The sequence below is a fragment of the Coptis chinensis genome, chromosome 8, assembly GCF_015680905.1.
Source record: "Coptis chinensis isolate HL-2020 chromosome 8, ASM1568090v1, whole genome shotgun sequence".
Taxonomy (NCBI): Eukaryota; Viridiplantae; Streptophyta; class Magnoliopsida; order Ranunculales; family Ranunculaceae; genus Coptis; species Coptis chinensis.
Window position 1 is genome coordinate 29,062,717 of NC_141463.1, and position 11,103 is coordinate 29,073,819.

An 11,103-nucleotide genomic window follows, 5' to 3' on the forward strand; every position below is an offset into this window, starting at 1 on the left:
TTCTAAAGAGTTTTAAGTACAGTTGTTCAACTAGCTTATGTAGAAGTTTCTTTTACGTACTACTATGGCAAACAACTTGATCATGTATATGATCAAGTACTGCTAACTATATATCCAAAACCGATGGCATTTGGAAGCAGTTGTTATGATGTGGAGCCTGATCACATGCGTTAGACATGTTTGAGTTTCAAATTGGAAACTAGAAATAAGGAACCTGCCAGTATTGGAATTGGAAACCAATACATCTCCTTGTCCAGCACGTATCCTATAATGGTTTAGGAATTGACGTTGGTTTTGGAAACCAACGTACTATTCTTATGGTTAAATACCCTATGAGACTAGTGGATTAAATAAGACACAACTAAGAGAGCCCATAGTGTATGGGGCGCGTAGCGAGTACATTGTTGGAGTGATAATTAGTGTAGGGCAATAGCCAAATTTGTGAGTGCATTGTGATAGTGCAATATCATAAATTTGTGAGTGCCAAAATTGTGTGTGCATGTGAGAGAGAGAGATTGGTGTTTGTGTGAGGCTCGGACTATGGTGGCCAAATATCGTACATACCGATATGTCGACCCTTATTTTCATTATAAATCAAGATATCGAGATATCGACATAAATGAATTTGGCTTGTTGCAGGAAAGAGCGGGAAGGAAGGAGAAGATAGGGCACACGTCAATAAATGATTGGAGATCAATGAGGAAGAATGACTATATAAAGATTAAAAGAGAGGAGAGATGATTCATTCTGGTTTTATCCCACTTTCATACTGGTAAACCAGAGAGAAAGAGAGAGAGATTGTAACTGCCATTGATAAGTAATAGAAACTGTCATTTTCTTTCAGCTCAAATCACAATTATTTCATAGTCTTTCTTGATCATTACATTAGTGCCGTCTATGCATCAAGAGTTTTTGGATTTCAACAGTATTTGATCTCTTTCCTTTTGTTGTGCAAAAAATTGATCAAGATTTGATTCATCTTTTCGAAGATTAGTCTTTGAACCAAATCATCAACATGCCTCCGAAAAGGATTACAAATAGCAAGAATATGGTAAATGAAGAGAATAACTCACAAACAAGAGTAACAAGACAATCTGGAAGTTGGATGGAAGAACAAAAGGAAATAATTGAAGATATACAAAAAGAAGAAGAAACTTCTTTTCAAGTGTTGATAAGAAGATTAAAGGAAGTAGAGAAGCAAAGCCAGTTATTAGCAAGAGAAAATGAAGAAATGAAGAAGACAAACGAGAAGAAAAAGCAGCAAACAAGAAACAACAAGAATGAGGAAGAATCTAGTTTTGTATCTTCGAGTGTACCAAAGAGTTACCATCAAGAAGGCATATCGATAAAGGAAACTCAGGGAGTTCTGATGCCACAACAAATAACCAAAGCAATGATTGAAGAGATTATGCAAAAGCAATTTGGAGATCAACTAATCGAGAAGGCTTCTGCATTGGCAAGGAATCTCGTCGATGGTGTTAGTAGAAATCCACTTAAGAAAGAGATCGAGATGATGCCTCTTCCTCATAAATCCAAGAATCTAAAATACAATCAATATGATGGCACATCGGATCCAATGCATCACTTATTTGGATATCGACATCAGTACTCAATTTACCAAGGAACTAAGTATCTAAATTTTTTGCTATGCAAGTCTTTCTCATCCAGTCTAAAAGGAAAAACATTAAAATGGTTTTGTTCTTTGTAAGAAAGAACAATTTAATGCTTTAGAGAAATAGGAGAGAATTTTCTTACAAATTATGGGCATCAAAGGATCAAACCAAAGCAGGTATCGGTTTTGTTTCAGTTGAAACAGGGAAAAAAATGAATTGTTTAAGGATTTCTTTGCTCATTTTAAAGCAGAAACACAATCAATGGAAAAGTTGGACAAAGCCGAGATGACTGCAATTATGGCATTTCAAATAGGCTTTATCCCAGCATCGGACATGCACAAGTATTTACTTCGAAAAGAAGTAAAAAGCTTGCAAGAGTTATATGATAAAGCAGAAAAGGATATCCGAGTTGTGCAAGAAGGAGTCTTTGCAGCAACAGTTCAAACAGTATTACAAGTATCAGAATGATCTAGAAAAGAGAAAGAGGTTTGAGATAGAGTTGATAATCGAGACCAGACAAGAAAATAGCTAATGAGCATATTTAAGAGAAGAGAATCAACTTCCACATAAAAAAAAATGAGAGGTCACTAAGAGAATAGTTAGATCCAAAATATTATGTGGCCATTAATATAATTGTGGAGAGTTAGTGATAAATGGTAATTTCAGGTTTTGTCCTTTAAGTCCGAAGTCCGCAGTCCAAAGTCCAAAGTCCAAAGTCCAAAGTCCGTAAACGTCCGTTTAGTCAAGTTACCTTACTTACATGGGTTGGTAGGATAGGTCGAGTAAGGGATCGGCCATACCTTAGGGCTCAGCAAGGTTCACAACTGGATTTACAACTTTTAGTGAGTAGGATTTTAGGTTATTTCTTTGGTTTAAGTAAATTAATGGTAATGCAAGTAACGTAAAATAACAACGATTGATTTCAACGTAAAATAAACAGGGATAGAGATATAGGAAAAAGGGATAACCGTACTCATGTAAGAATCAGTTTCAACAGTTAGAGTATCATATCACTACAACTCTAATCCTTCTCGAGTTCATAAACAAACCCGAGACGGTGTCGAGTATCGATCCCTAGTAAGATCCAAGCATCTCTGAGCTCATCTCACTAGCATAAGGAGTTGAGCTAATATTCCATATATGGAATATCATTTCAGCTCCTGGTTCGATTCTATATCAGTTGGACAAACCAGAGAGCTAACGACCACCATAGGGTCTCGCGCGAGACTGTTCTGGAGTATCATCACTCCAAACTTGGACAGTCTCAATCATTTTGGGACCAGATGCATAATCTATACCTAATTCCTAAGTAGTGATTATGGAACATTAAAGTGTCAATCTTGATTCTCACATGAGCATCATTAACCCTCCCCCTTGGGAGGATTTTAGCTTATGGTCATTGGATGATTAATTGGTCTTGTTGTATATAATAAATAAGTAAATGAAGAACAAGAATTTAACTTGAAAAGAAATGAATTTTATTAAAGTAAAAGACTTACAATACTTGATGCTGGAATAAAAATCTACTGGAAGGAGAATGCAATACAACAGAAGGAAACTAATACAAGAATATATAAGCTAAAAAACTGGTCTAAGGTCTCCCTCTTATATATATATCTCCTGGTCTCCATAAAGCCCCCCTCTATTTATTTCCTTTTGCCTTTTTGTTTCCCCACAACATCCTAACCTTGTTTCATAAGGTTTGTCGTTTTCTTCCATAAAAATCCAAGCTTTTGTTTTCATACAAAACAAAAATCCCATTTAATGTTTTGTTTGTTTCTCTTAGCATGGTGTCACCAAGGTGTGCCCCTAACTTGCCACCTGTTCCTGGTGACTCATCATGCTTTGTGGGCCTATAAATTGGGTCCACGTTCTGTGTCCAGTGGCAGCTCGGATTTTGTCATTTTTACAACTTTCTGTCTTTGTGTAGAGCTTGTCGCCCTAGTTGCTCTAGCAGTTCACTTGCCAAAATTGGCATCTAGGTTTGAAAGATGTGAGCTTCGGAAGTTTGTTACTTCTTTACTCGTGGACCCGTTATACACTGGTTTTGTCCCTTTGGAAACTTCGGCTCTAGTCAGGCTCTGTTGAGCTTCACTGGGGTTGAGTGGGAAGACTTCAAGTATGTATAGTATTCCCGTACTTTGATGCATGTTTTATTATCATATTCACGTTAACTACGGAAACCTCCAAAAGTATGAAAATATAATTATTTCATGATTATTAAACACATAATTGACCAAAATGTTATGTCTTTCGGGGTTTAATATTACAGTTTTGGGTGCTTATCACACCACCCCCAAACAGCACTTTGCTTGTCCTTAAGCAAAGAAGAGACATTAAAATGATAAGTGGCAAAAAATGTGCTATCCTAAACTAAGTCTCATTTTTCAGAGTGCGGTTGCATTGACTGTATGCAACAAGGCCTTGAACCACTAGGAATTCCTTAGTGGACGAGTTATAGTCTCGTGAGAGTTTTCTAGAGAAGATACTCACAAACTTCATTTATACTACAATGACTTAGTAACAAAGGCTTGTTCCCTTAATTAATCTCAGATATCTATACATCTCACTAGCGGGGGAAACAAGGATTAATTCTTTTGGAATTCAAGTTAATATACATACAATAATCAAAACATCTACATATGAACATGCATGCAGTGATCTTTACAATGAAATGTATGAGCAGGGCCGTTTCTAGATCCTTTGGATAGTGTCCTTAAGTAGGTTCTCATGGGTATGTGGCGAAACACAATTTCTCTCTTATTTTTCCACTCAAGTTTTTCTAACTCCTAGTGTGCAGTGGGCACACGTTTCCTCACATACTCAATGACAGTTAAAGGAGCCAAGGTCGAGAATTCACATCTACTACTTATTATCACACCATCCTACTCCTAATTGAGCTAGATATCTTTATTAGATGTTATGGGGCTTAGGTGGTAGTGTAGAAGAAAATGGAATGGAAATTTCAAAAATGATAAGTATGAGAGAATAAGGTCTTCGAGATGTTTATACTAGAGAAATCCTTATTTTATTTCCTACTTCTAACATGAGTTTCCATACTTGGGTTTTTTAAGCTTTTGTATTCCCTTTTGATTTGATTTTGGGGGAAATTCTAACTTTGATTTTTCTTTTGATTTTTTTTGGAAACATATTTCTATCTTTCTTTTTCTTTTCTTCTGAAGCAGGTAACTGATTTTGATTTGTGACAAGTTTTTCTCTTCATTTTTCTACACTTCATCCTATTTCTCATACTCATCATCTAGGTGGACTTATTTATTTGTGGTTAATAAATGGGTAATGAATTTTTGGTGAAATAGAAAGGGTTAATGAAAGGTTCAGTGAGGCAAGTAGTGGTAATTTTTTTTACAGGTGTGTTTTTTGCCTATATCGATCCAAAGAAGGCCTAAATTTTCGCCTAGGATTTGGGTAGTGACCAAGTAAGTAGACGTGTGAACTTCTTTATTCGGAAAAACTACTCTTCTGAGTCATTACTCACATATCATACATTTTGAGGCTATTTAGTTAGATTCTCACAGGATATGGAAATTAAGTTGTCTAACCGTGGGTCCTAGAAACTTACTGTTATGTACATTTAATAATAGTCAGTGCATGAATGCTCATGAAAAAATGTAAAAACTATTGCATACGTATTAACTTAAGTTTTAAGAACAAATCCTAATTCTGATGCTAGGGTGAGATTTCTAATTCATCATAGAAAAGGAAACGAAACTTTGTCACTAAATACACTTATTTAGACAGAAAATAAAACTATATACAATCTATAAATGCTTAATTTTTGCGAAATGTTCTAACCACCCCCAAACAGATAGACGCTGTGTCCTCAAAGTGTAAAGAGGAAGAAAGAATATACCTGAGAGGCTCGAGCAAAAATAAAGCTGATATCTTCAACAGAAAATTATGTTAACACCACATATAGTATACACAAAAGGGAAAGGACACTGTTAGGTTATTTATTTTTCACATCAAAAAGTAAAACAACAAATATGTACATCAACTTACACTGCCCTAATTACGAATTAGGGGTATGTCCATTCTATCTTCATCTTTATTGAAATGTCATTCTTTAGCGTCATGCCAGTTTATCATGGTCTGCCAGACTTCGCTCCACTTTCTCTTTCTAGAAGTGTCTAAATGAGCTATCATGTCTTTGTCATTAGGGAAGCAACAAACCTTCCTCAGGTACCTTGAAGAGCACCAACGCCAGACCCGAAATCTGAAAGAACGAATTATCCTATTCGTCGAACACATAGAATCTACTCGTACCCAGTCATGAAAAGTGGCCGCAAACTGTGGGAAGAATGTCCTCATTATCCGGCATGCAGTAACTGGCAAAGTGATATAGTGTTGTCGAAAAAGACGAGCCCTTTTTAGGTTCTCAATTACTAGGTTCGTGATGTCGAAAGCGGTATGTTGCTCGGCCAGAGCATGGAACGTCTTGCAAGCTGATTCGGAGGTAGTGGAAAAATGCCAATCCCCCATGATGTTCAGAAGGATAAACAACATGGCAGTCCCAACATTCATGGTCATACTGGTTAGTGGAATTGTGTTGTCTGGCCATCGGCCAGGTTCTTCACGTTCAATGACTTGGGCGAGGCCATCGCCATAGAGGCCTACGAAATCTTCCCAAGAATAGTCATTAAAGGTGTTTTGTATGATGTATTGAATGAGGGTGTTTGGCTAAATATAGGGAAGGTCCAAAGCCATAACAACTGCTGGTTCGTAAAAGAGATGTCTGGTGTTACCAATACGGATTGCAAATCCGTTCAAAATAAAACCACGTGCAGCAGGTGTATCCTCCATATGATTATAAAAATAAGTTGCCAAACTTGCAGAGTATGTCTGCTCAAGTTGCAGAATGAAGGAGGTCCAATCAACTTGGGTGATAAAGTCTCTGAAAAGATGTCCATATGCAGGAGAATTCAGCAAAGCATGGAAAGATTGTTCAGGAATAATCTTTGGAGATGCCATTGTAGAAGACGTGTGATGAAAGATACCACCTGTAGACAAAGATAAACAAAAAATTAGAATACGATGGGAATGACTAAGTAAAAACAAATGACATTTATTAACATAGGAAAATTGCACTATATTAAAAACTAAAAAGAAAATGACAAAGAATATAAATTTGCAAAATCTAATTTGTGTCATGGGCCCAAGTAACGGCGAGGATCCTTAGGTGAGAGAAATCTATTTAATAGGATTCTTGATGTAGTGAATCCGTGCAACAACCCATTGCAACAGGGCACTTTGTGTCTGGTACATCTCGGCTTGGTTCTCCATTATGAGAGTGTGATTTGACAAGAACTGGTTATGCTGTTCCTCATCTTGTATTGTCTGCAGGTCGTGAAATTCAAGAAGACTAGTGATGATGATGTTCTGACATGTGTACAATGTCATTAGTCCTTGGTGAATTAGACGAAGGCCTTCCATAGGATTAAATACATTATGTATTGCATTTTCAATGAAGATATTGACAGGTGGAACAAGCTTCGTTGGTTTCTGCACCGGCATGGTTCTTTGCAACGTCGGGAGTCCAAAAACCGTTCATGCAGACAGACTGAATGTTGAGAATATTAGCTGTTCTGAGGTACGTAGTAGGAGAAGTAATAGGAAAACCCCAACGCACCATGATAAGTGTCACAATGGTTAGGAAAGGAGCTGACTTTTCCTGGCACGTGCGATCGGGTTCCAGAGAAATTGAATTATTTAAAAATCATTGCATTTAATCTGTAGTACCCAGAGTAGATGGAGGAGGGTTTTTGTTATTTCGGAAGTCTTAGATGTGCTGAGCACATTATGAGCTAGCCATTGGATCACAAATAATTGGTTTCTTTGCAAGGATCGGTGATAAACAATGTGGTTTTTCCGGTTGTATTCACCGTAAAGGATAGTTGTAAACATCAGATGCCTTATATTGTCGAATGGCGAATCTTGAAAGTGTACCCCCGGGTTCGTTATGGGAATTTAAAGGACCTCAGAGATGATTTCCAGAGTCAATTTGCGCTCGCATCCATTTGCACGGACAAAGAATTGCTCGTTTTGGAAATAACTGTGTTTATAGAATAGCAGGACCAATTCTCTGGAATAAAGTGCCTCTTTATGATGTAATAGAGGGAACCATCCTCAACGTAAAATTTTAGTATCAAAATATGGGTGAAATAGACCACTCTGAAAATTTTCCATAAAATTTTGCTCGGGCACGAAAATTCGATTTAGGGCCATTAAAGATAGAAGGAATGGTGTGGTGAAGATTATTTAGAGGAAAATGGAATATTGGATTTTAGAGGTGTCAAGCCTAGCTATAAATAGGCACCAATCCGAAGATGCATAAAATATGGATCGAGGTGTCACAAGGTAGTTAGAACACGTGTATTTTCTAAAACAAGGCGCAAAAGTGGATGTAGTGTGGATGGGGAAAAAAAATAGGGCATGTGACTACAAGGAGTGGCGCACTCTTCCTATTTATTTTTTTAGTGTAAATAGCGTAAGTAGAAGGACAAGGAATACGTAAATATAATCTCACCATAAGTTGTAACAACGTACATGGATGTGAAAACACACCATAATGACAACAGGAAAACAAAATACAAATCTATATATTAGATAGGACTATATGCCACATTAACAGCATTACGATAATAAAACTAACGAGCATGAAGATTTGAGTAGCATATTCAATTTGCTGCTGCTCGAACTTTTCTAGCGCATCCATGAAGCTTGAAATTTGGTAAGAACTTAAAAACAACATAATTAGAATAAAAGAAAAAATGTAGAGGGAAGAAGATAAAAAGAGTGAATGTGAAGGATGTGGTGAACTTTCTATTTATAGAAAGAAAATAGAGTTGTTTTCTGACCGTTTTGGTGACTTTTTTTAATACCGTTTTCTGACCGTTTTCCAAATCGTTAGTGGACGGTACAGCTCGCTGATAAATTTTAAATGAATCTTACTACCGTTTTTTGACCATTTTCCAAATCATTTTACTTTATTTAGGTACATAAGTACATTAAGTTGGCCAAATGAATCTTAGCATCTGAAGAAAAAATGATAAATCGAATAGGGTCATCAAGTAAAATTGAAAATAACAGAACTACTACCAACATCATCCACACCAAAACAAGTTTTATAAGGTGCCAAAGGATATATGCAGCAAGTATACAACATACCTTTGCGTATATAAAACAATGCACTATAAATGAATTCTACGCAAATGATAAAGACAATAAATACTATATGCTTATCTGAGCACCCTAATAATAAGAGCCTAAAACTGTAGTTTTAACCCCTTAACAATTACACTTTTAGACCAATTATGCGAGTAATAAATAAGAGTTAATGTTGATTACGTGCTTTTATGTATTTCAGGCACTGGAGTTAATTATGTGCAGAAATGTGTCACTTTGGCGAGATAAATGAGCAAGGGTTGGTTTCTAAGAAGTTCTGTGATTAAAGGCCAAGATTCAAGGAGAAAAAGCCTTTGTAAATCCCGATCAAGGCTGAAAAGTCAAAGTCAACGCGGGCAGAAACAACACACAAAAGTCAGTAGAACTTCCGAAGACCGTATCTTTGGGCTTAGACCTCGGAATTGGGCCTACCTTATGTCAAAACGACCGTATTGGAATCAGCTTTCCAATGGTCGAAGCCTTAACCCAATCAAAGGAGCAGAAGTAGATGAAAAGTCTGTGGAAGTCAAATCCAGCTGAAAGGGGCTATGCGGACTGAAGAAATTGGGTTTTGGGCTCGATTTTCCGATCCGAAACATGGCTCCTCAGCCCATGCACGAAAATGTGGATCTGGTCTCCTCCATTTCAAGACACAAGACTGAACTCTTAAGAGAATTAGTTTATGGTAGAAGGTAGCCATTAGAAAATAGTTTTTAGATCTAAATTTAGACTCCATTAATTAATTAGTTTTTCATCTTATTTTAAATTCAGTTATTGAATCATTGTTATTTATTCATTAGATTAATAAAGTTAGTTAGTTCTTCATAATCTAGTTTCATTTTCCATTAATTATTTAGTTTCAATTCATAGATTTAGTTATTTATCATTATTAGTTTCAATTAAATCTTGCATGAGTAGATTTCCATAAGCAAAGTTAAAATCTTTATACCATGTCTTGCTTAAATTTGATGAGAAATGATAGTTTAAAGACTCTAGGCTAAACCTCCATTAGAGGGGGTTGAAGAAGCCATGATGAAAACTTGATTTTGATTAACGTAGAATAGTCATAATTTCCATTCCATTCTAGAAAACAATTAGTTTACCATGAGAATGGGTTTGATTGTTTCACATGCTAGATGTTAGTTGGTAGAGATTACCATGAACAACTAGGGATTAAGAAGAACCAATTGTTATGCAAAATCAGTTCAATTCAGATTACGACGATTCTTCGTTAGTAAATTAAGTCGAGTTAAGGTGGAATCAATCCCCCCTAATTCTTTATCTAGTATCAATTTAGTATTTCGTAGTCGTATAAAATCATATCTTGTTAGTATAATTTCCATCGTAGTTTAAATTTTGTAAAACTCTCATTAACTTTGGATAGATTGATAATCTTAGGAAACACGAATTCTAAAGAACTAGGAGTGGAACGAATCTTTTACTCCAACTCTATGTCGATAGAATCGAGAGTAGAAATCTTTGATAATTAGCACACGTATTTAGTCTTAGTTTTACTTGCGTTAGAGTCTCGTACATTATTCGTAGGTAAAACTATTCATTTTACAATTATCAAATGGCGCCGCTGCCATTTTAGTTCCCTTTAGAATTGTTTTCGTTAGTATAATTAGTCTTTCCAAAGTCCCATTAAACCCACCCACCCTTGTTTGATTCTAACTGTGGTTGTCAATTTCAGAACTGAAATTTTCCTCGCAGGATTACACGGAGCGCGACCGCGCCCTTGGTAGGCAAACTTGGAGCACCACCCGCTCCCAAATAAGTATTCATCAGTGAAGTACGGAGTGTGACCGCGCCCTTGGTAGGCAAACTTAGAGCGCCACTCGTGCCCAAATCATTGGACATCAGTGAAGTATGGAGCACGACCGCACCTTTGGTAGGCAAACTTGGAGCGCCATTTGTGCCCAAATCACTGGACTTCGATCTGGACCGGAGCGCGACCCGCGCCCTCCCAGGGCTTAACCAAAGCGCGACCCGCACCCTACTCTGAACCGCCCAATTTCCGTAGGTTAGTTCAAACTTCCATTTCTTCAAGTTATTCAGTGTTTCTAACTTGTGATATACACTGAGCTCGCTTAAACAAGACGCTATTCATAAGCCAAGCAAGGAGGCTTTCATGTATTTTTTTTCTTCCACTCCTTGCATCTCCGGTTAGAGATTTATACTAGCATATTAGGATTGTTTTGAGTGTTGTCGTGTTTAGTTAAGATTGGTCTTAGCCTTGCATGAGATTAAGGTCAGGCAGAAGAACGTCAACACACATGCCTATCTAGTCTACCAATCACTACACCTC